The 26834-nt window shown below is 45.9% G+C and overlaps 1 pseudogene; it reads right to left on the bottom strand.

Annotated features, from left to right (window-relative positions):
* Positions 1 to 26834, bottom strand: part of LOC141240123 (uncharacterized) — a 71950-nt pseudogene that overhangs the window by 13872 nt on the left and 31244 nt on the right.

The raw sequence follows: 26834 nt of genomic DNA, 5'->3' as shown, positions 1-26834 counted from the left end.
GTGGTAACTACACCTCCAGCGGGGGGCGGTCACCGTGGTAACTCCACCTCCAGCGGGGGCGGTCACGGTGGTAACTCCACCTCCAGCGGAGGACGGTCATCGTGGTAACTCCACCTCCAGCGGAGGACGGTCACCGTGGTAACTCCACCTCCAGCGGGGGCGGTCACGGTGGTAACTCCACCTCCAGCGGAGGACGGTCACTGTGGTAACTCCACCTCCAGCGGGGGACGGTCACCGTGGTAACTCCACCTCCAGCGGGGGGGCGGTCACCGTGGTAACTCCACCTCCAGCGGGGGACGGTCACCGTGGTAACTCCACCTCCAGTGGGGGCGGTCACCGTGGTAACTCCACCTCCAGCGGGGGGGCGGTCACCGTGGTAACTCCACCTCCAGTGGGGGCGGTCACCGTGGTAACTCCACCTCCAGCGGGGGGCGGTCACCGTGGTAACTCCACCTCCAGCGGGGGCGGTCACCGTGGTAACTCCACCTCCAGCGGGGGCGGTGAGGTGAGGAGGAGTCGCTGCACATCCCCCATACAACACTGAGGAGCCGCAGTCACATGGAGCAGGAGCCTCCACAGGAACAGCTCTGATCTCACCCCACACTCTCCTCTCACAGATTCACCACAAACCCTCCCTGTAATCTCACCGGAATGGCGGGAAGCGGAAACCTGCTGCTGGCTGATACCAGAGAGCAAGAGCTGCGCACAGCCAGGACGGAGCTGCTGCACTGAGAGCGGGAGGACCTGTGGTGACGTCACCGCCATGTGATCAGGGGGCGGAGCTCAGGAGAGAAGTGGTGAAGGACCTGTGGTGACGTCACCGCCATGTGATCAGGGGGCGGGGCTCAGGAGAGAAGAGGTGAATGACCTGTGGTGACGTCACCGAGATGTGATTAGGGGCGGAGCTCAGGAGAGAAGTGGTGAAGGACGTGTGGTGACGTTGTCGCCATGTGATCAGGGGGCGGGGCGTCGGGTGGTGATTGGCTCCGCAGTGTTTCCTCACAGACTGTAATGATTCTATAAACTATAAAGTTATTATAATGGTGAAGGAGCTGTGATGAGGCTGCGGTCATGTGACAGTGATGACGTCACCGCAGCTCCTCCCCCTCAGGGGTCATTGCCCCGCCCAGATCTGCAGATGATCCCGGCGCAGTCGCTCCTCCGGCTCCTCCTCCCTCTGACGTCACATAGTGGCCGCTTTCTCCAGAGATGAGGATTTCTCTGCTCCCGGAGGTTCTGTAAGTCCAGTAGTCTCATCAGGTCCACATCTATAGTAAGTTCATCTGTTTCCCCAGTCAGGGCTCGCTCTCACTTGTGATTAAATCAGATAAAACATCAGACTCCATTGTACCCATTTAGTCCTATGTTTCTATGCTCAGTGCTGTTTTGCTTTCCAGCTCCGATCGGATCGCACGCACCCATATAATCTACAGGTGCGGGTGAAACATCGCGCTGCACTCAGATACCACCCGAGTGCAGTGCGATTCCCGCCAATGCCAGCACCAGAGGAGATGGAGATAGTGAATTCCCCGTCCCCTCCGCAGCCGTGCGAGAGGATCAGAGCATGGAGCACTGACATTCGGCTCCCGCTCGCAGCAGAGCAGCAGCGAGTGTCATTAGCATATCGCATCGGGGGGTCTCGCATCGCATACCGTACGCTAGTGAGACCCCGGCCTAAGAGATACGTCTGTGTCTTGTATAGCAGAGCGGAGTTGTACAGATACCTGTCTTTACGTAGGCTCAGGTTCTCCCGGGGGCGACTCAGCCTCAGCATCCTCCCGCGCCATCTCCTCCTCTCCATGTTGTTGTGCAGAGTTCTCGGCGCCATCTTGTGATGAGGGTCTGGAGAATTTTTAATATTTTATTCTTTTTTTCTCCTATTTTTTTTATTAAAATGTTCTAATGCTGATAATTTAGTCGTCCGTTCAGATATTAAAATATTCACCCAATGAGAAATGAAAGCAATTCTAAATCCATAACCCTTCTATGACCTGATCACTGTCTACATACTGAAAACCAATGAGTATACCGACATTATCACAACATAAGAGCCGAAGCCACAAATAGTAATGTGAAAGCTTCTTCCCCGGAATCCAATGTTGCTCTATCCATAAAAAACCTTCATCAAATCTCAACTTCATTCCTGACCCCGATCATTTCTATAACCATAGATGTGTTAGTGCACAATGCGGTATCTGCGCTCCAGCGAGACCACCGTGTCTGTACTGTCTGCAAGAAGAAAGAAGAGAAAGGGAACATTTGTCCCCCAGCTCTACTGACAGACTCACATTATACTCTAGATTCAGGCCTTTAGGAGACAGACGATTTACAGTCAATATCCAGAAGGCTTCCCTCCTTAATAACCTTCTCTTAATACCGCCTCCTCTCCTAGGAGCACTCACTTGTTCTATCACCTGGTATTTTGTCTCAGACAACGATATCTACGGACTTTCTCAAAATATCCACAAGTGAATTCAGGAGACGTGACTGGGAAAAGAAACCAAAAGGTGAAACTCCTATGAACTTCATGCTGCAACTGTAATGGAATACTGTGGAGAAAAACGCCTATCGCGAGGACTGCGAGTCCATCTGCGCCCCACTCTGTTTTCAGAGGATGGGACTTTGTGCGATCAATTCGAGCAGATTAATAAGTGTTCCCTGGATTTAATCTTGTTGACTGCTGATAGACTGCAGGCGGCAGATACAGATTTAAAAGTGGAGATTGCGAAAAATGTAAAATAAATAATATATAAATTAGGTCAATAATTTTTCCTTCCCATTTATGATATACAGAGGAGAATTAGAATGTGTTGTGGGTGAATCATGATATTTGTTTTTAGACTTTGGTGCGTATAGTTAAATGGTACGATGATTATTATCTTACTTGTTTTAACTTCTGCTTTCTCACATCTCGTCCTCCCTTTAACACATTCTGTGCACTCTCTCCATATCCACCCCTCCCTTCTCCCCTCTCTCATGTATAACTCTGAGGCTCTACTGATATTTCTCACCCACTCCAAACCATCCACTACCTCCATACAGCACTCAAAACATTCATACAAATCATTGCACCACCTGCTCTTTCTCTTTTTTTTCTCCTTCTCCTGGTTGCTGGTGACATCTCCCCCAATCCTGTGCCTCCTTGCACTAGCATACATCACTCTCCTCCATCTGCATATAGAAATCCTGCTAATCTTATTAACATTGAGTGCATGCCGTCTCCTATTGCTTTCCATTGTGCTTTCTGGAATGCACGGTCTGTGTGTAACAAACTAACTTACACTCAGGATTTTTTCCTCTCTAATTCCCTTAACCTTCTGGCTATTACAGAAACCTGGATCCAGCATTCATACACCACCGCAGCTGCTGCTCTCTCATTTGGTGGGCTGAAATTTTAACATATGGCCAGACCTGAGAATAGACAGGGTGGAGGGGTTGGTTTGCTCCTTTCACCACAATGTGCTTTCCAGGTCACGCCCCATCCCGGTTCCCTCACTTATGCTTCCTTCCTTTGAAGTCCATACCGTCAGACTCTTCAAACCCTTCTCCCTGTGAGTAGCGGTTGTGTATCGCCCTCCAGGCTCGTGCCGCCAGTTCCTGGATCACTTTGCCAACTGGCTTCCTTACTTTCTATCCTGTGACATCCCCACCATCATCATGGGAGACTTTAACATCCCCATCAATGATCTCCTCTCCCAATCTGCCTCTCATCTACTTTCTCTAACCTCCTCATTCGGCCTCTCACAGGTTACTAACTCTCCTACACATGAAGACGGGAATACTCTGGACCTGGTTTTCTCCCGTCTCTGCTCGCTGCATGACTTTACTAACTCCCCTCTCCCGCTCTCGGACCACAACCTTCTTTTCTTCTCTGTCAAGAACTGTCTCCTCACCCGGGACACCCCCACTTACCTCACTTATAGGAACACACGTACCATTAATACCCAGCAGCTTATGGACAATCTCCACACATCTTCAGCCCCCATCTCCTCCCTCTTCTGGCCAGACTTAGCATTGTCACACTACAATAATACACTGAAGAGCGCCCTAGATGAAGCAGCACCTTCTACACGCAGAAAGACCCGACACAGACAACGGCAGCTCTGGCACACAATGCAAACACGCTTTCTTCAGCGTTGCTCAAGGTGCACTGAGCATCAGTGGAGAAAATCTCTTTTAGCAGAGGACTTCATCCACTAAAAATTCATGCTCAAAACCTATAACTCTGCCCTTCATCTGGCCAAACAATCCTACTTCCCCACCCTCATCACTTCACTGTCCAACAATCTAAAACAACTTTTTGAAACCTTAAACTCCCTCCTGAAACCTAAAGCACAGGCCCCCATCACCAACCTCAGCGGGGAGGATCTGGCCACTTATTTCCTAGAAAAAATCAACCACATCCATCAGGACATCTCAGCCCAATCTCCTCAGTGCCTGGATCCCCTTCCCTGCCGCACTTCAAGCTCACTAGCCATCTTTGAGCCTGTTACAGAAGAAGAAGTTACCCAGCTTCTCATTTATTCTCGACCTATAACCTGCAACAGTGACCCCATTCCTTCACATCTGCTGCAGTCTCTCTCACCGGTGGTCACCACTCACCTGACTAAAATATTTAACCTCTCTCTTTCTTCAAGTATCTTTCCCTCCTCATTTAAACATGCCATCATAACCCCTTTACTTAAAAAGCCATCCCTAGTCCAGAACTGCACTGCTAACTACAGACCTGTCTCTAACCTTCCTTACATCTCTAAACTCCTGGAACGCTTGGTCCACTCCCGTCTAATCCACTATCTCTCAGATAACTCTCTCCTCGACCCTCTACAATCTGGTTTCCGCTCCTTACACTCCACTGAAACTGCCCTCACTAAAGTCTCTAATGATCTACGAACAGCTAAATCCAAAGGTCACTGCTCCCTGCTGATTCTCCTGGATCTCTCTGCAGCATTTGACACTGTGGATCACCAGCTCCTCTTCACTATGCGCCGCTCTATAGGCCTCAAGGAAACCGTTCTCTCCTGGTTCTCCTACCTCTATGACCGCTCCTTCACTGTATCTTTTGCCGGCTCCTCTTCCTCTCCTCGTCCCCTTACTATCGGGGTCTCGCAGGGCTCAGTCCTAGGCCCCCTCCTCTTCTCTCTATACACTGCCCCTATTGGACAAACAATCAGCAGATTTGGGTTCCAGTATCATCTCTATGCTGACGACACCCAACTATACACCTCTTCACCTGACATCACCCCTACCCTAATACAAAATACCAAGGACTGTCTGTCCACTGTCTTTAACATCATATCCTCCCTCTATCTTAAACTGAATCTCTCCAAAACAGAACTTCTTGTGTTTCTCCCCTCTACTAACCCAACTCTACCTGACATTGAAATGACCTTGGATGGTTCAACCATAACTCCCAGCAGCACGGCCGCTGCCTGGGGGTCATATTCGACACTAACCTTTCCTTTACTCCCTATATCCGATCACTCACTCGCTCTTGTCACCTGCATCTTAAAAACATCTCCAGAATCCGACCTTTTCTCACCTTTGAAACTGCTAAAACTCTTACTGTCGCTCTTATTCACTCTCGTCTGGACTACTGCAACTCTCTTCTGATTGGTCTCCCTCTTACCAAACTTTCTCCTCTCCAATCCGTCCTGAATGCGGCAGCCAGGGTCGTATTTCTGTCCAGCCGCGTCACCGATGCCTCCATCTTGTGCCAGTCATTACACTGGTTGCCTATTCGCTACAGGGTCCAATATAAACTCATCGCTCTCACCCACAAAGCTCTCCACAGTTCTGCACCGCCTTATATCTCCTCTTCTCATCTCTGTCTATCGCCCTACACGTGCCCTCCGTTCTACAAATGACCTAAGACTAACATCCCTCATAATCTGAACCTCGCACCTCCGTCTCCAAGACTTCTCTCGTGCTGCGCCAGTTCTCTGGAATGCTCTACCCAAGATCCGACTGATGCCTAGCCCCCATGTCCTCAATCGCACTTTAAAAACCCATCTCTTTAAACAAGCCGACCACCTCAACTACTCAGTAAACTAACTTTCCCCTGTCCCTTCATTCTAAATATTATTCAGAATCTGCTCCCTACTCTTCATCTGTCTCCACACCCTCCATGCACACGATAACTGCACTCGATACTTGATTATTGCACTTATACATATGGGCTGATGACCGGATCATGCAGCTTTATATGAAAATACCTATTTATTATAATTGTCAGACCTGAAATAACAAGCACTTTGCACCTACTGTGTCCCCCCATTCCCTTGTAGATTGTAAGCGTGCGAGCAGCCGGACCCTCGCTCCTAATGTAACTGTTTACACTGTCTTACCTTGTATTGAATTTATTGTCTGTACATGTCCCCGCTTAATTGTAAAGTGCTGCGGAATATGTTGGCGCTATATAAATAAAACTTATTATGTTTTTTCTGCATTTCCTATATACGCCTATATATATATATTTGTGGCAATGTGTATTTGTGTAAAATTAAATATTTTATTTGATAGTTAATATATTTTGTTATGGACGTTTTTTCATTTTTGTGTATATACACTGCTCAAAAAAATAAAGGGAACACTGAAATAACACATCCTAGATCTGAATGAATGAAATCTTCTCATTGAATACTTTGTTCTGTACAAAGTTGAATTCGCTGACAACAAAATCACACAAAAATCATCAATGGAAATCAAATTTATTACCCAATGGAGGCCTGGATTTGGAGTCACCCCCAAAATTAAAGTGGAAAAACACACTACAGGCTGATCCAACTTTGATGTAATGTCCTTAAAACAAGTCAAAATGCGGCTCAGTATTGTGTCTGGCCTCCACGTGCCTGTATGACCTCCCTACAACATCTGGGCATGCTCCTGATGAGGCTCAGTATTGTGTGTGGCCTCCATGTGCCTGTATGACCTCCCTACAACGCCTGGGCATGCTCCTGATGAGGCTGAGTATTGTGTGTGGCCTCCACGTGCCTGTATGACCTCCCTACAACGCCTGGGCATGCTCCTGATGAGGCTGAGTATTGTGTGTGGCCTCCACGTGCCTGTATGACCTCCCTACAACGCCTGGGCATGCTCCTGATGAGGTTGCGGATGGTCTCCTGTGGGATCTCCTCCCAGACCTGGACTAAAGCAGCCGCCAACACCTGGATAGTCTGTGGTGCAACGTGACGGTGGATGGAGCGAGACATGATGTCTCAGATGTGCTCAATCGGATTCAGGTCTGGGGAACGGGCGGGCCAGTCCATAGCTTCTATGCCTTCATCTTGCAGGAACTGCTGACACACTCCAGCCACATGAGGTCTGGCATTGTCCTGCATTAGGAGGAACCCAGGGCCAACCGCACCAGCATATGGTCTCACAAGGGGTCTGAGGATCTCATCTTGGTACCTAATGGCAGTCAGGCTACCTCTGGCGAGCACATGCAGGGCTGTGCGGCCCTCCAAAGAAATGCCTACCCACACCATTACTGACGCACTGCCAAACCGTTCATGCTGAAGGATGTTGCAGGCAGCAGATCGCTCTCCATGGCGTGTCCAGACTCTGTCACGTCTGTCATATGTGCTCAGTGTGAACCTGCTTTCATCTGTGAAGAACACAGGGCGCCAGTGGCGACTTTGCCAATCTTGGTGTTCTCTAAAAATGGCAAGCGTCCTGCACGGTGTTGGACTGTGAGCACAACCCCCATCTGTGGACGTCGGGCCCTCATACCACCCTCATGGAGTCGGTTTCTAACCGTTTGTGCAGACACATGCACATTTATGGCCTGCTGGAGGTCATTTTGCAGGGCTCTGGCAGTGCTCCTCCTGTTCCTCCTTGCACAAAGGCGGAGGTAGCGGTCCTGCTGCTGGGTTGTTGCCCTCCTACGGCCCCCCACATCTCCTGGTGTAGTGACCTGTCTCCTGGTACCGCCTCCAGCCTCTGGACACTACGCTGACAGACACAGCAAACCTTCTTGCCACATCTCGCATTGATGTGCCATCCTGGATGAGCTGCACTACCTGAGCAACTTCTGTGGGTTGTAGAGTCCGTCTCATGCTACCATGAGTGTGAAAGCACAACCAACATTCAAAAGTGACCAAAACATCAGCCAGAAAGCATTGGTACTGAGATGTGGTCTGTGGTCCCCACCTGCAGAACCACTCCTTTATTGAGGGTGTCTTGATAATTGCCAATAATTTCCATCTATTGTCTATTCCATTTGCACAACAGCATGTGAAATTGATTGTCAATCAGTGTTGCTTCCTAAGTGGACAGTTTGGTTTCAGAGAAGTTTGATTCACTTGGAGTTATATTCTGTTGTGTAAGTGTTCCCTTTATTTTTTTGAGCAGTGTATATTTTATATAATGAGACTAATATGATTATATGAATGTTTGTAGTTTTCTTCATTTTTTATTTCATTGTGATGTCATTTCCTTGTTTTTTTTCTATATAAATGTTGTATTTCTATGTGATTGCCCACAATTGACAAAAGCTCTGGAGGAGCTGAAACGTTTTGCAGATTTGTGGATGTGGAATAAATGATTGACTACAGGTGAGTGCCGGGATCTCTTTCCTTTCCCCCTCCATTATTAACCTGAGGGCTTGAAGACAGCGGTGTTTCTTGACAAATCACAGCTGTCATCAACCCTAACCACCATTACCCCGATTGCCACCGCACCAGGGCAATCGTGAAGAGTCGTGCAAAGCACCTGAATTGGTGCGCCATTTCTGAGGCGGCTGAGGGCTGGTATTTTTAGGCTGGGAAGGGCCCAGTAACCGAGGACCTTCCCACCCTGATAATATCCGCTCACAGCTGTCTGCTTTACCTTTGCTGGTTATCAAAAATAGGGAGGACTCCACATCGCTTTTTAATTTATTAGCTAAACACAAGTACAGTAAACTCCACACACAGGGCACTAATTATATATCTCACGGACATCTATCTCGATCTTTGCACATCTAACACCTAAATATCTGTCATTTCTATTCTGCACTCTCTTCCGGCACGTGTCACACAGACGTGTGTGCGGATGTCACACTTTATGTCATCTGTGTGCAGGACGTACTGACGTCTGAGCTGCAGACAATAAACGGACATGTCCGGTCCGTGTGAACATGTGTGTAGCCTATAGATTATAATGGGTGTACGTGTGTCTCTGGTACGTGTGAAGGGTGCCTAAAGGGTATGAGCACTTTTAGTATGAGTTACCAGTAGGGGGCGTGACCACTTAAAGTGCCTAGGGCAGCATGAATGCCAGATACGGCCCTGAGCACAGCCCTAATAAAGTCATTAGAGCTGCAGATAAAGGGGGCTCGATTACAGCTCTGGATAGTGGGTTGTATGAGCCGGAGGTTATGAACATGGATGACGATACTAATATATGCCGCACTCTAGATGGAGATCCTACTAATTCATACAATACCCCCTTACATTGTCTTTTGGAGGAGGGTTTGGTATCGGCTGTACTTAATGCCAAACAAATAGAACGATTAAAGGAAAATCACCCACAATGTCCAATATTTCATACATTACCGAAAACCCACAAAGAAGGAAACATCCATCAGTCTAGAGATACATTCAATACTGGCTGCAGAGAAGATTCCTATAATATAGTGAATATTACCAGAAAACATTTACCTATGTTATACACTGACAAGGATCCAGCAACAAGAAAGACAACTGACACGTGGACGACAAACACCAAAGGTTTCATTGAATGTGGGAGAAATAAATGTGGTTTGTGCAAGTCTGTGCACAAAGCAAAAATGTCTGCATCTACTAACCATAATAAACCCTATAATATCCGACATCTCATTAGTTGTAGCTCCACACGTCATTGACACCATACAATGTGAAGCTTGTCTGCTGCAATATGTGGGGGGCACGGTCAGACCCTAACGTCACCGCATTGGGGGACACGTTAGGGACGTTCTTAGCATCACAACACATAATACATCTGCTGCATCACAACATCTCATACAACACAATAGGGATTAATCACTTTACAGTTGTGGGTATTGAATATGTCACCAGACCAGCTAAGGGGGAGATTGGTATAAAAAGTACACCCCAGAGAAGCCTTGTGGATTCTGGAATTGGACTCCAGATTCCCCAGTGATATGAATCTTCGTTCAGACCTTGTATCCATTTACTGAATTGTGTTTTTTCCTCTTTTATAGTAATTATACATAATATACACATTATAGATGCAGACACTGCATTCTTCTATTGCACGGATGCTTTTTGTTGTGGACAGATGATCATCCATAGGGTTAATGTAGACATACTTGCACACATCCATTTGGGGCTGGGGGTCTCCGCTGTGCATAATGCCCCGTCTCATGCTGCACATAACACATCTGCATCTCTGGCTGCTATGAGCATAAAAGGGGACAAACTTATGGTGTGGCCCCCATGCTCCCCTGACCTCAACCCCATTGAGAACCTCTGGAGCATCATCAAAAGGAGTGTCTATGATGGCGGGAGGCAGTTCACATCTAAGCAACAGCTCTGGGAGGGTATTCTGTCCTCATGCAAAACAATTGAAGCAGAAACCATCCAAAACCTGACAAATTCAATGGACGAGAGAGTTCAGGAGCTCCTTTCGAACAAGCGGTCCTATGTGCAAATGTAACATCACCTAGAATAAAGTTTTGAGTTGAAAACTGTTTGATTTCAGTGTGTAATAACCTGCTAATGCTTATAATTTCAAAAATGACCATTTTTTTGTTCTTTATTAAAATGAAAAGGTTGAAAACTCTGCTGTGCATAATAATTTGGAACATGCATTTTGAGTGCAGTTTGAGTTTTTTATTTTTTAAAAAAATATCCTGTTATCATAGGCAGTTTGTACAAAAACCTTTCAATTGTACTCTAATAGTTATTTGACTGGAAAATTACAATGACTGCAATTCATATAGGTAATTTGGGAAAATCTGAGAAAATATTATTTGCATAATAATTTGGAACACAGTGTACAGCTGCTCGGTGTTATGTTTGAATCACTCCCGTGTGTATGATTTGCAACTGTTTGACAGCTTTATTACATGTGAGGAATGTCTATTTTTACACATTCCTCCCATGTAATAAAGCTGTCAAACAGTCGCAAATCATACACACGGGAGTGATTCAAACATATCACTGAGCTGCTATAAATACTCGGAGCTCGGCCCGAGCATACTCGGAACAGAACATACTCGCTCAACACTAGTTACTACTAACTCAGGAGGGGTTCTCTCCAGGTCTAGTTACTACTCTACTGGCGAGTAGAAAGCCGGTAACGACTAGGATCTATGGTAGAACCTGGGCTAAGTTTCTGTCTACCTCGGGTCAGTCCACCAAAGGGAGGGTTCCTATTGGGGCCATCCTGGAATTCCTTCAGAAAGGCTTAAGCACGGGGTTAGCCACCAGTACCCTTAAGGTACAAGTATCAGCTCTGGGGGCACTATATAATTACGACTTAGTAGCGAATAGGTGGATCATCAGATTCATTAAAGCTTGCAGTAGATCTAGACCTATTCCTACTCCAAGGATGCCTCCTTGGGACCTTAATCTGGTTCTACAAGCACTAACCAAGTCCCCCTCTGAGCCCTTAGAGGAAGCTTCGGAGAAAATTCTCACCTTAAAAACAGCCATGCTGGTAGCTCTAACTTCAGCTCATAGGGTTAGTGATCTGCACGCGCTGTCAGTTAACCATCCGTTCACGCAAGTGTGTATGGATAGAGTAATCTTAAGACCAGACCCCGCCTATCTTCCAAAAGTGGCCTCCAAATTCCATAGGACACAAGTAATTAATCTCCCTTCCTTCTATCCTGACCCTAGGGATTCAGAGGAACAAAAACTTCACACTCTAGATGTTAAGAGGGTATTAGTCCAGTATTTGGAGGTAACGAAGGCCTGGAGGAAAAGTGACGCCTTATTCATTTCATTTCAGGGGGCTAGGAAAGGGCTTAAGGTTACAAGGGGGACGATAGCTAGGTGGGTCAGGGACACCATTGGCTTAGCATACTCTTCTAGCAATCTGCCAGTTCCAGAGAACCTGAAGGCACACTCCACCAGAGCTGTAGCTCCTTCCTGGGCGGAGAAAGCGGATGTGCCAATCGACATAATATGTAAGGCGGTAACTTGGTCATTCCCCGCTACATTTTACAAGCATAACCATCTTGACCTTTCCTCTTCTACTGATCTGTCCTTTGGGAGGAAGGTGTTGCAAGCGGTAATCCCTCCCTCTGGTGTCTGATCTCTCTAAATCTCTCAGGTGGTGCTGTCATGGGAGAAGGGGAAAAGATCCTAGTTACTTACCAGTAACGGGATTTTACAGAGCCCATGACGGCACCCTATTAATTCCCTCCCCTTTATCACTTAGGGTGTGCACTTTTTAGGGTGTTTTATTAAGAAATGTTTAGGTGGCAGTTATGTACTAACCTGTTTTTCGGAGGCCCTGTCATGCTCTGAAACAAAAACTGATGCGGAAGAGAGGAACCGCCTTTTTATTCAGTAGGTTCCTGTCCTTGGTGGGCGGATACCCTCTCTCAGGTGGTGCTGTCATGGGCTCTGTAAAATCCCGTTACCGGTAAGTAACTAGGATCTTTTTTTCTCCTATTTTTTAATTTTAAAAAATGTTATTAAAATGTTCTAATGCTGATAATTTAGTCATCCGTTCAAATATTAAAATATTCACCCAATGATGAATGAAAGCAATTCTAAATCCATAACCCTTCTATGACCTGATCACTGTCTACATACTCAAAAAACAATGAGTATACCGACATTATCACAACATAAGAACCGAAGCAACAAATAGTAATGTGAAAGCTTCTTTCCCGGAATCCAATGTTGCTATATCCATAAAAAACCTTCATCAAATCTCAACTTCATTCCTGAACCCGATCATTTCTATAACCATAGATGTGTTAGTGCACAATGCGGTATCTGCGCTCCAGCGAGACCACCGTGTCTGTACTGTCTGCAAGAAGAAAGAAAAGAAAGGGGACATTTGTCCCCCAGCTCTACTGACGGACTCACATTATACTCTAGATTCAGGCCTTTAGGAGACAGACGATTTAAACTCAATATCCAGAAGGCTTCCCTCCTTAATAACCTTCTCTTAATGCCGCCTCCTCTCCGAGGAGCACTCACTTGTTCTATCACCTGGTATTTTGTCTCAGACAACGATATCTACGGACTTTCTCAAAATATCCACAAGTGAATTCAGGAGACGTGACTGGGAAAAGAAACCAAAAGGTGAGTCTCCTATGAACTTCATGCTGCAACTTTAATGGAATACTGTGGAGAAAAACGCACATCACGAGGACTGCGAGTCCATCTGCGCCCCACTCTGTTTTCAGAGGATGGGACTTTCTGCGATCAATTTGAGCAGATTAATAAGTGTTCCCTGGATTTAATCTTGTTGACTGCTGATAGACTGCAGGCAGCAGATACAGATTTAAAAGTGGAGATTGCGAAAAATGTAAAATAAACAATTAATATATAAATTAGGTCAATAATTTTTCCTTCCCATTTATGATATACAGAGGAGAATTAGAATGTGTTGTGGGTGAATGATGATATTTGTTTTTTAGACTTTGGTGCGTATAGTTAAATGGTACGATGATTATTATCTTACTTGTTTTAACTTCTGCTTTCTCACATCTCGCCCACCCTTTAACACATTCTGTGCACTCTCTCCATATCCACCCCTCCCTTCTCCCTTCTCTCATGTATAACTCTGAGGCTCTACTGACATTTCTCATGCACTCCAAACCATCCACTACCTCTATACAGCACTCAAGATGTTCATACAAATCATTGCACCACCTGCTCTTTCTCTTTTTTCTCCTTCTCCTAGTCGCTGGCAACATCTCTCCCAACCCTCGTCCACCCTCCACTAGCATACACCAGTCTCCTCCAGCTGCATATAGAAACCCTGCTAATCTTATTAACATTCACTACATGCCCTCTCCTATTGCTTTCCACTATGCTCTCTGGAACGCACGGTCTGTGTGTAACAAACGATCTTACATTTACGATTTTTTCCTCACTAATTCCCTTAACCTTCTGGCTATTACAGAAATCTGGATCCAGCATTCAGACACCACCGCAGCTGCTGCTCTCTCATTTAGTGGGATGAAATTTTCACATACGGCCAGACCTGAGAACAGACAAGGTGGAGGTGTTGGTTTGCTCCTTTTACCACAATGTGCTTTCCAGGTCATCCCCCAGTTCGCTCACTAACATTTCCTTCCTTTGAAGTCCACACCATCAGACTCTTCAAACCCTTCTCCCTGTGAGTGGCGGTTGTGTATCGCCCTCCAGGCTCCTCTCACCAGTTCCTGGATCACTTTGCCAACTGGCATCCTCACTTTTCTATTCTGTGACATCCCCACCCTCATCATGGGAGACTTTAACATCCCCATCAATGATCTCCTCTCCCAATCTGCCTCTCATCTACTTTCTCTAACCCCCTCATTCGGCCTCTCACAGGTTACTAATTCTCCTACGCATGAAGACGGGAATACTCTGGACCTGGTCTTCTCCCGTCTCTGCTCGCTGCATGACATTACTAACTCCCCTCTCCCGCTCTCGGACCACAACCTTCTTTCTTTCTCTGTCAAAACCGTCTCCTCACCCGGGACACCCCCACTTACCACACTTATAGGAATACACGTACCATTAATACCCAGCAGCTTATGGACAATCTCCACACATCTTCAGCCCCCATCTCCTCCCTCTTCTGTCCAGACTTGGCATTGTCACACTACAATAACACACTGAAGAGCGCCCTAGATGAAGCAGCACCTTCTACACACAGAAAGACCCGACACAGACAACGGCAGCCCTGGCACACAATGCAAACACGCTTTCTTCAGCGTTGCTCAAGGTGTGCTGAGCGTCAGTGGAGAAAATCTCTTTTAGCAGAGGACTTCATCCACTATAAATTCATGCTCAAAACCTATAACTCTGCCCTTCATCTGGCCAAACAATCCTACCTCAACACCCTCATCACTTCACTGTCCAACAATCCATAACGACTTTTTGAAACCTGAAACCTAATGCACAGCCCCCACCACCAACCTCAGCGGTGAGGATCTGGACACTTATTTCCTTGAAAAAATCAACCACATCCATCAGGACATCTCAGCCCAATCTCCTCAGTGCCTGGATCCTCTTCCCTGCCGCACTTCAAGCTCACTAGCCATCTTTGAGCCTGTTACAGAAGCAGAAGTTACCCAGCTTCTCATTTCTCCTTGACCTACAACCAGCAACAGTGACCCCATTCCTTCACATCTGCAGTATCTCTCACCGGTGGTCACCACTCACCTGACTAAAATATTTAACCTCTCTCTTTCTTCAGGTATCTTTCCCTCTTCATTTAAACATGCCATCATAACCCCTTTACTTAAAAAGCCATCCCTGGACCAGAACTGCACTGCTAACTACAGACCTGTCTCTAATCTTCCTTTCATCTCTAAACTCCTGGAACACTTGGTCCACTCCCGTCTGATCCACTATCTCTCAGATAACTCCTCGACCCTCTACAATCTGGTTTCCGCTCCTTACACTCCACTGAAACTGCCCTCACTAAAGTCTTTAATGATCTACGAACAGCTAAATCCAAAGGTCACTGCTCCCTGCTGATCTGCTGGATCTCTCTTGTGCATTTGACACTGTGGATCACCAGCTCCTCCTCACTATGCTCCGCTCTATAAGCCTCTTCTGGTTCTCCTACCTCTCTGACCGCTCCTTCACTGTATCTTTTGCCGGCTCCTCTTCCTCTCCTCGTCCCCTTACTATCGGGGTCCCACAGGGCTCAGTCCTAGGCCCCCTCCTCTTCTCTCTATACACTGCCCCTATTGGACAAACAATCAGCAGATTTGGATTCCAGTATCATCTCTATGCTGACACCTCTTCACCTGACATCACCCCTACCCTAATACAAAATACCAAGGATTGTCTGTCCGCTGTCTCTAACATCACATCACGTCCTCCCTCTATCTTAAACTGAATCTCTCCAAAACTGAACTTCTTTTGTTTCTCCCCTCTACTAACCCAACTCTACCTAACATCGAAATTACCTTGGATGGTTCAACCATAACCCCCAAGCAGCACGCTCGCTGCCTTGGGGTCATATTCGACACTAACCTTTCCTTTACTCCCCATACCCGATCACTCACTCACTCTTGTCACCTGCATCTTAAAAACATCTCCAGAATCCGACCTTTTCTCACCTTTGAAACTGCTAAAACTCTTACTGTCACTCTTATTCATTCTCGTCTGGACTACTGCAACTCTCTTCAGATTGGTTTCCCTCTTACCAAACTTTCTCCTCTCCAATCCATCCTGAATGCGGCAGCCAGGGTCGTATTTCTGTCCAGCCACTTCACCGATGCCTCCATCTTGTGCCAGTCACTACACTGGTTGCCCATTCTCTACAGGGTTCAATATAAACTCATAGCTCTTACCCACAAATCTCTTCACAGTTCGGCACCGCCTTTATATCTCCTCTCTCATCTCTGTCTATCGCCCTACACGTGCCCTCTGTTCTACAAATGACCTAACATCCCCCATAATCTGAACTTCGCACCTCCGTCTCCAACACTTCTCTCGTGCTGCACCAGTTCTCTGGAATGCTCTACCCCAGACGATCTGACTGATGCCTAGCCCCCATGTCTTCAAGCGCGCTTTAAAAACCCGTCTCTTTCAATAAGCCAACCACCTCAACTACTCAGTAAATTAACTTTCCCCTGTTCCCTCCTACTAAATATTATTCAGAACCTGCTCCCTACTATTCATCTGTCTCCTCACCCTCCATGCACACGATAACTGCACTCGATACTTGATTATTGCACTTATACATACGGGCTGATGACCGGATCATGCAGCTTTATATGAAAATCCCTATTTATTATAATTGCCCGACCTGAAATAACAAGCACTTTTCACCTACTGTGTCCCCCCATTCCCTTGTAGATTGTAAGCGTGCGAGCGGCCGGACCCTCGCTCCTAATGTAACTGTTTAAACTGTCTTACCTTGTATTGAATTAATTGTCTGTACATGTCCCCGCTTAATTGTAAAGTGCTGCGGAATATGTTGGCGCTATATAAATAAAACGTATTATTATGGTTTTTTTGCATTTCCTATATACTCCTATATATATATATTTGTGGCAATGTGTATTGGTGTAAAATTAAATATTTTATTTGATAGTTAATATACTTTGTTATGGATGTTTTTTCATTTTTGTGTATATACACCGCTCAAAAAAATAAAGGGAACACTGAAATAACCCATCCTAGATCTGAATGAATGAAATATTCTCATTGAATACTTTGTTCTGTACAAAGTTGAATGTGCTGACAACAAAATCACACAAAAATCATCAATGGAAATCACATTTATTAACCAATGGAGGCCTGGATTTGAAGTCACCCCCAAACTTAAAGTGGAAAAACGCACTACAGGCTGATTCAACTTTGATGTAATGTCCTTAAAACAAGTCAAAATGAGGCTGAGTATTGTGTGTGGCCTCCACGTGCCTGTATGACCTCCCTACAACGCCTGGGCATGCTCCTGATGAGGCTGAGTATTGTGTGTGGCCTCCACGTGCCTGTATGACCTCCTACAATGCCTGGGCATGCTCCTGATGAGGCTGAGTATTGTGTGTGGCCTCCACGTGCCTGTATGACCTCCCTACAATGCCTGGGCATGCTCCTGATGAGGCTGAGTATTGTGTGCGGATGGTCTCCTGTGGGATCTCCTCCCAGACCTGGACTAAAGCATTCGCCAACTCCTGGACAGTCTGTGGTGCAAAGTGACGTCGGTGGATGGAGCGAGACATGATGTCTCAGATGTGCTCAATCGGATTCAGGTCTGAGGAACGGGCGGGCCAGTCCATAGCTTCCATGCCTTCATCTTGCAGGAACTGCTGACACACTCCAGTCACATGAGGTCTGGCATTGTCCTGCATTAGGAGGAACCCAGGGCCAACCGCACTAGCATATGGTCTCACAAGGGGTCTGAGGATCTCATCTTGGTACCTAATGGCAGTCAGGCTACCTCTGGCGAGCAGCCCTCCAAAGAAATGCCACCCCACACCATTACTGACCCACTGCCAAACCGGTCATGCTGAAGGATGTTGCAGGCAGCAGATCGCTCTCCACGGCGTCTCCAGACTCTGTCACGTCAGTCACATGTGCTCAGTGTGAACCTGCTTTCATCTGTGAAAAGCACAGGGCACCAGTGGCGACTTTGCCAATCCTGGTGTTCTGTGGCAAATGCCAAGCGCCCTGCACGGTGTTGGACTGTGAGCACAACCCGCATCTGTGGACGTCGGGCCCTCATATCACCCTCATGGAGTCGGTTTATAACCGTTTGTGCAGACACATGCACATTTGTGGCCTGCTGGAGGTAATTTTGCAGGGCTCTGGCAGTACTCCTACTGTTCCTCCTTGCACAAAGGTGGAGGTAGCGGTCCTGCTGCTGGGTTGTTGCCCTCCTACGGCCCCCTCCACGTCTCCTGGTGTACTGGCCTGTCTCCTGGTAGCGTCTCCAGCCTCTGGAGACTACGCTGACAGACACAGCAAACCTTCTTGCCACAGCTCGCATTGATGTGCCATCCTGGATGAGCTGCACTACCTGAGCAACTTCTGTGGGTTGTAGAGTCCGTCTCATGCTACCACGAGTTTGAAAGCACAACCAATATTCAAAAGTGACCAAAACATCAGCCAGAAAGCATTGGTACTGAGATGTGGTCTGTGGTCCCCACCTGCAGAACCATTCCTTTATTGAGGGTGTCTTGATAATTGCCAATAATTTCCATCTATTGTCTATTCCATTTGCACAACAGCATGTGAAATTGTTTGTCAATCAGTGTTGCTTCCTAAGTGGACAGTTTGATTTCACAGAAGTTTGATTCACTTGGAGTTATATTCTGTTGTGTAAGTGTTCCCTTTATTTTTTTGAGCAGTGTATATTTTATATAATGAGACTAATATGATTATATGAATGTTTGTAGTTTTCTTCATTTTTTATTTCATTGTGATGTCATTTCCCTGTTTTCTTTCTATATAAATGTTGTATTTCTATGTGATTGGCCACAATTGACAAAAGCTCAGGAGGAGCTGAAACGTTTTGCAGATCTGTGGATGTGGAATAAATGATTGACTACAGGTGAGTGCCGGGATCTCTTTCCTTTCCCTCTCCATTACTAACCTGAGGGCTTGAAGACAGCTGTGTTTTTTGACAAATCACAGCTGTCATCAACCCTAACCACCATTACCCCGATTGCCACCGCACCAGGGCAATCATGAAGAGCCGTACAAAGCACCTGAATTGGTGCGCCATTTCTGAGGCGGCTGAGGGCTGGTATTTTTAGGCTGGGAAGGGCCCAGTAACCGAGGACCTTCCCACCCTGATAATATCCGCTCACAGCTGTCTGCTTTACCTTTGCTGGTTATCAAAAATAGGGAGGATTGCACATAAAGTAAAAAATAGATTAGCTAAACACAAGTACAGTAAACTACACACACAGGGCACTAATTATATATCTCACGGATATCTATCATCTATCTCGATCTTTGCACATCTAACACCTAAATATCTGTCATTTCTATTCTGCACTCTTTTCCGGCACGTGTCACACACACGTGTGTGCGGATGTCACACTTTATCATCTGTGTGCAGGACGTATTGACGTCCGAGCTGCAGACAAAAAACGGACATGTCCGGTCCGTGTGACCATGTGCGCAGCCCATAGATTATAATGGGTGTACGTGTGTGTCTCCGGTACGTGTGAAGGGGGCCTAAAGGGTATGAGCACTTTTAGTATGAATTACCAGTAGGGGGCGTGACCACTTAAAGTGTCTAGGGCAGCATGAATGCCAGATACGGCCCTGAGCACAGCCCTAATAAAGTCATTAGAGCAGTAGATAAAGGGGGTTCGATTACATCTCTGGATAGTGGGTTGTATGGACCGGAGGTTATGAACATGGATGACGATACTAATATATGCCGCACTCTAGATGGAGATCCTACTAATTCATACAATACCCCCTTACATTGTCTTTTGGAGGAGGGTTTGGTATCGGCTGTACTTAATGCCAAACAAATACAACGATTAAAGGAAAATCACCCACAATGTCCAATATTTCATACATTACAGGAAACACACAAAGAAGGAAACATCCATCAGTCTAGAGATACATTCAATACTGGCTGCAGAGAAGATTCCTATTGTTAAGGGAGGGCAATAACCCTTCACGGTTGACCAAGTGAGTGTCAGATTATTATGTTGATTGCACAATCCACAGAAAACCAAACGGAGGCAATGCGTGCTCTGTATTGGGAGGATTCAAAGAATCTCTGATCAAGTTTATTTTGCTTAGCATTTTATATTGTTTTGAGTATATCAAATAGCCAATCAACTCTACAGCCATACTACAATACTATAGGCTAACTGATGTTAGTACAATTATTACGGAAAACACATATATGGTCATATTATCATTGTTAGTTTGAAGCACTATGGAAATTTTACAAGGTCAAACCTGGCTTAAACAAGTTAGATAACAGAGTGTCTGACAAAATGTTCTCTTGAGAAAAGGTTAGTGTGAGATAAGTTCCATGGGAAGAGAAAGAATGTATGTTATGCAAGGAGTGATAATAACATGATTTTAAATCAAGCAGACAAAATGGAGTTGCTCTAGCATGAGTATCAATATGTCCTTTACATTCCCCCCTAAAAATTATGTTATTATCAAGAGAGGTGCTTTCCCAGGGTCATGTTTTGAGCCTGAGGGACACTGGTCTTCACCCAATTAGTGCCCTTGTTACCAATTGGGGCTGTCGCGGCATGTCCATCCCCCCTTGTTTATTGATATAATCATAAAGCTCAGATCTGAAATTGGTTGGGGCTAGCGGGTAAAGGTCATCATTCCCTTGTCATCCAGGTCCTCTATGCTGGTTACATCTGGGAGGTCCGTGTACAGTAGCACTTGATGTCGGTTAACAGCATCCTCCTTGCTCTCTGATGACTAGCAGGTTTTCCTCATGCAAAATGGGATACAATAAAAGACTAGTTTTAGTAAAACATATATTAACAAGATGCACGCAGCAATATGCAACACTCTTTGGTCAATTCATTATGTTTGTTATACTCTTACCTGAGTTTCCTAATGTCTTCCATTTTAGTCTTTAACCGTATGGTAGAGTCGGGGTCAATATAGTGACAACAGGCTGGGCCTACAACCTGACACACATCCCTCTTTGAGCTGCTGTCAAATAGTCCAGCACTAAAGTATTTTGATTAGCCACTATAATAAGTTGATTCTGCACCGCAACACTAGTATTAATTACTTCCAAAATATTCCAAATCTGGTCATCTAAGTAGTCAGTGACTTCCACTAACTTGTCCCACATTTATGTAACCATAGGGTAGAGGAAGACAGTACTAACTATCTTATCGGGTATACTCATTTGAACTAAATGAGGCCTTCCTGATGGGCGTGGGGTGTTGTCTTTGGCACGTTTATAACGTTTATAGATGGTATGAAGAGGGATGGCTCTCATATCTACTTTACTATGGGGAATAAGATAAGTGGCTGAAGTTAGGCGGCCCAACGTACAAGTCCCCCCTACTCCGACTGGGAGACATTTATACACATTATTCCCACAGACCCAATATGTGGCTGATGGCAAATCCCATAAAGCAGAGTGCTGTAATACTAATTTATGTACCAAATCGATAAAAACGGTGTTGTTTGATAACATACACCATGAAGGCATTTGTCCCAGGGGGCTACAATATCCAACATCCGAATTACCACATGTTGGATCACTAGGCTTATATTCAGAAGATTCATTACAAGGGACGCTACCAGATATTTTATAACGTGTCATTGGTACCTTTTATAAACAGATTTGCATGTACCCATGAGTGATTATGAATGTATCTTTCCAATAATGACAGTCTGGGACGGACCGCCAGAAAGGGCATACTAGCGGCTGAAACTGGTGAGTGAGTACATATCCAACAGTCACTGATCTGGTTGTTTTCTAATTGTCTCAATTCTTGTACCAAAATCTGATGGTGAGTAATGAACTTATTATTAAAGTACTCTGTTGTAGGCTATTCCAGGTATTGACTAGTTTAATCATACATATTATCATAAAACATCTCAGCTGTTGGGATTGTCAGGAGCACTTGGTATGGTCCGTCATACAGTGGTTCTAGTCCGTGTTTCCGAACATGTCTCTTCACATACTCATAACTCCAGGCCTGAGGGTATGACAACCTTCTGCATCAGCTGGATCTGGAATAGAAGATGATACTAATGCATGGGTGTTAGTTAGTGCTTTGGCAAGCTGAATCACATATTGCACAACATAATCTGTTTCTTCTGATAATTGTTGTGGGGTAAATCTAGCTATAGCTGGTTGTGACCTAAATAGTATCTCATAGGGTGACAGTTTGTGTTTCCCTATGGGGGTGGTGCGTATGTGATATAGTGCAATGGGAAGGAGCTCAGTCCACTGGGCCGTAGTCTCCTGCATCATTTTGGTTCATTGCCCTTTCAGTGTGCCATTCAATCTCTCCACCTTGCCACTTGACTGTGGATGGTAAGGAGTATGTAACGTCACTGTTGATCCGATCATGGTAAGTATTTCTTGATATACACATGAGGAAAAGGCTGGTCCTTGATCACTTTTGATAACTTCTGAGACTCCATACCGGCAAACAACTTCAGAGACCAGCTTCTTGGCGGTAGTCTTGGCAGTCATGTTTGGAACGGCGAATGCTTCTGGCCAACTGGAAAACATATCCACTACCACTAAGCAGTCCATGGGCCCAAGCCGCAATGGCTGGATACAGGAGTCGAGGCAAACAGTACAGTTGCTTCTTCTTCCATAGCCCATCTATCAACTTAGCACCCACCTACTTCCACGACTGGCGTTCTTCTTTAGAGCGTAGAGCGTGTGGAGCGTAGCTTTGTGATTGGAGGGACTGGTTGATGCTCTTCTGCAGGTTGATCCTGGGTTGGCACGGAATTTAGCTGTTTGGCCTGTTGCCACGTAAGAGCCATGGACATGGATGTCAGAAGAAGAGCTGCTCGCTTAGCATGGAGATCAGCAAGTGTATTACCTCTTGCTTCAGAGGCATCTGGCTGGTCGGGTATGAGCTTTTACCTTTACGACAGCCAACTGTCTTGGTAGTTGCACCACTTCCATCAATTGTCTGACGCTTTCAGCATTTTTCACAGAACCTGCAGTCAAAGCTCTGAGCTCTGCTTCCTGTGCTGACATACTGGGAGGTAAGGCTGCAGCCTCTACCAATGTATCTTCAGTTGTGACAGCATATCCTGTATGAAACCTGCCAGAGGTGTCAGCATATCTTGATCTATCTGTATATAACGTAAGTTCTGGATCATCCAAGGGTACTTCCCCCACTAGAACAAGTGGAGTTGACTCCGCAGTAATTTGTTCCGGACAATCATGCAGTGGAGCCTCTTTCCCCTCTCCTTCAGGCGCTGGTAGCAGGGTGGCTGGGTTGATGGTGGTGCACCAGTGTAATTTCACATTTTCTGGCAAAATCAACGAACACTGCAGCCGCAGGTGTGTCTGTGTAGACAGATGTTTAGGTTGTTGTGTGGCATGAACCGCTCATAGACAGCTGGGGGAGTCTACCGGATCCAGATGCGCTGAGTAATACCCGACTGGGCACTGCTTTGTACAGTGTCTCTGCTTGAGTACTCCGGCTGCACGCCCTCCTGTCTCAGAGACATACAAATGGAAAGACATTCCAAGGGCAGAGGCTGTCATTATCCTTGACTTTAGTTGCTCAAAGGCTTGTTGCAGCTGTTCTTGGTGGTCCTTGTTTACATCAGCCAGAGTGTCTTCTTTTAATGCATCATAGAGGGGCGGCTGCGTGAGACGTGAGGCGTCTGGGATCCATTGTCTGCAGTATGTACATAGTCCGAGGAACCGTTGCAGCTCTATGGAATCTTTTGGGAATGGTAGTGCGTAGATGACCGTCTTCCTTTCTTCTGTGAGATGTCTGGCACCCTGAGTAAGGCAATGGCCCAAGAAGACCACTTGACCGAGGCAAAACTGAAGTTTCGAGGCTGAGACTTGACAATTCAGTTTTGCTAGATGCTTGAGGAGACTAACACTGGCCCTGATGGACATTTGCTCCGTGTAAATGCAAACAGAAACTGACAGTCTTTGTGTAGTGGAATACTAATAAAAAAAAAACGTTTGCTAAATCAATTACTGTAAACCAGACAACGTGTATGTGCATCTATTAGAAACTTAAAGATACATGACCATCTAGAGAATTAGTTTACATCACCATATTTTAGCCCTAATGTCAAAGTGGACATAAATATGTGCTGTTGAGGGTAGTGGATCGATCAGCCAACTTATCACACACTGATCATGATGATCTTCCTCATACACACTCTGGGTGTAGTGTGTATTGCTGCCTGTATTTCGGGTGTGCCAAGATGGCTACCACCAGAAGGAAGCATACTACAGGAAGGGTGCACCAAGATGGCCACCACCAAAGGGACATGTGGTCAGAGGCTGGAGGTGATGCAATGGGTGTAGCAACATGGCCGCTACAGAAAGGGTTGGAACTTTGGGCGGACATAGGTATAACAGATGAGGATGGGGCACTAGAAGTGGCTTGGGTAGTAGCGAGGGGAGTGCATGACATGCAACACAATAATCTACTGACAATGGATTCTGCTGGCCACAATTAGAACATTCCCAACAATTCATTACTCCGCCATTATCGGAGAGCAATATCTTTGTAATACACATAACATAGCGTCGTCTTTCCCTTATTGTCTGCATTTTCTTTCTCCATTCACCTCTTCTTTTTTTTTTCTGCTCTGTATCAAGCCAAGGACGTTTTGCTATGCTAGCAGCTGTAACTGGGTGCTTATCTTGCAGCGCGCATATTTCAGTTAACCATTTAAGTTTCTCCACATATCTACATACTTTTCCCTTCTGTCAACAAACTCAGCGCAACCTTCAGCGCAACTTTTCCCTCACATGCATTCACTTTTCAACATTCCATTATCTTCCTTGCTGCATTTAACATCTTGTACTGTAATCTTACACAATGATATTACTCTTTTTTCTCTACATGTATAACAAACTGACATGATAGCTGTCCTGCTCTTGTAGCTATCTCCTTTCCTTCTCTTAATGGACCATGGTCACGGATGTAATCATTAGATGCAGCTTGTATTGTAGGTCCCCCAATACGACATATCTCTGCAGCTAGCCCCCACCCATGCTGCAGTTTCGCATTTGCTGCGTTTACAATGATCCCAACCTGCTGTTGTGGTATACTCCCCATACCTATTCTCAGTATAGTAGAGAATTATGAAGGACCATTCAGTAAAACAGACGCCACCTCCTCATACTAGCGTCCATGTTCTATTTTCCCCAGTTTGGGAGAGGGTGAATAGGGAAGAGTTCAGAGGACGGACCCTGGGTCCCTCTGAATGTAATATGATGGTAGGGGCAGGTGGGGGTAGTGATTCATAATACCCCCCATCAGCGTTAAGTAATGGGCAGGTTGGTGCTACAACACCAGGTTTACGTGCATGCTTCACAATTATAGCACGTCCTGCGCCATCCTGGATTAGTGACCCAACACACATTACAGAGCCAACCATCTGGGTTATATGATGGTTGCTGGCTCCCAGTGGGAAGTGCAGGGTCTTTAATCTCATAACGTATAAGTTGCTCGCTCAGTTTCCGGATTCAGGGGCTGGGGTACTGATACATTTGTGGCAGATGCTTCTTTAGGGGCTCTAGATTTGGATTGTGGACACATAATTTGGGAAGGGGGACCTACTTCCTCCTGTACTTTTTCAACATATCCTTCATCACAAATCTCATATGCCACTTTCCTAAAGTTTTCAGCATCTTCCAACAATCCACAGCAGTCAACTAATCTACCCCTTTGCTGCCGGATGCCTTCATCCCACAACACAGGCTGAAGCCTCCCCTCCACAGGAAAATTTAACACCTTAAACACTTTTGGCGCGTGCTTAAATGATCTTTTCCCTTCTCGACTGATCATGATATTCATCACATCCTCCCTCTCCTGCGGGGGAGACAAATTCTTTCTGCTCCACGGAAACATTGATTATTCACTACAACTGACAAAAAAGATCCTTAATTTGTGCACAGCGGAGTCTGGCCAGAGCTCCCAGCTGTTCCACTACTAACTCACCCCTCCCGTCGGAGGAATTCTTTCACACAACAAATGAAAGGAGGAGCACTTCTGCAGCTTTGCAGCGCTCCGGACACTCGATATACGTATATCTACTTGCGTGTCCTACCCAATCTTCGATCACCTGCCGCGACTGAAACTAACAATGTTCAGTCTCTCCTAAGGATTTTTGTCAGAAGCTGAGATACACACAATATTCACTTGTCAATCCGAGGTGATACTGCTTTGAAGTTGAATAATATCAGACCCCTAATGGGACTACACCCCTTATAGTCTCACCTTTGACTATATCCAACCAGGACGTCCAGAGATACTGCAAACAACCACACACCACGTGGAAACCACGCCAAACGGTCAGTGTCACTAGCAAAGAACTTGTGCATTTACCGTGGCTTTTTGTGGGGGATGATCAGTCCTAATTCCAGTGGGGGAGGCTGAAGGCAGGTCTCTCTTTGTGGACGTCCAGAGGTGGAGGGGCGTCCCTGGTTAGGGATCCGAGTCACGGCACCAACTATTAAGGGAGGGCAATAACCCTTTACGGTTGACCAAGTGAGTGTCAAATTATTATGTTGATTGCGCACTCCAC

The sequence above is a fragment of the Phyllobates terribilis genome, unplaced genomic scaffold, assembly GCF_046119375.1.
Source record: "Phyllobates terribilis strain yellow unplaced genomic scaffold, ASM4611937v1 Scaffold_796__1_contigs__length_659822, whole genome shotgun sequence".
Classification (NCBI taxonomy): Eukaryota; Metazoa; Chordata; class Amphibia; order Anura; family Dendrobatidae; genus Phyllobates; species Phyllobates terribilis.
Note: the sequence above shows the minus strand (reverse complement) of the source record. Positions and strands in the feature narration are given on the sequence as shown.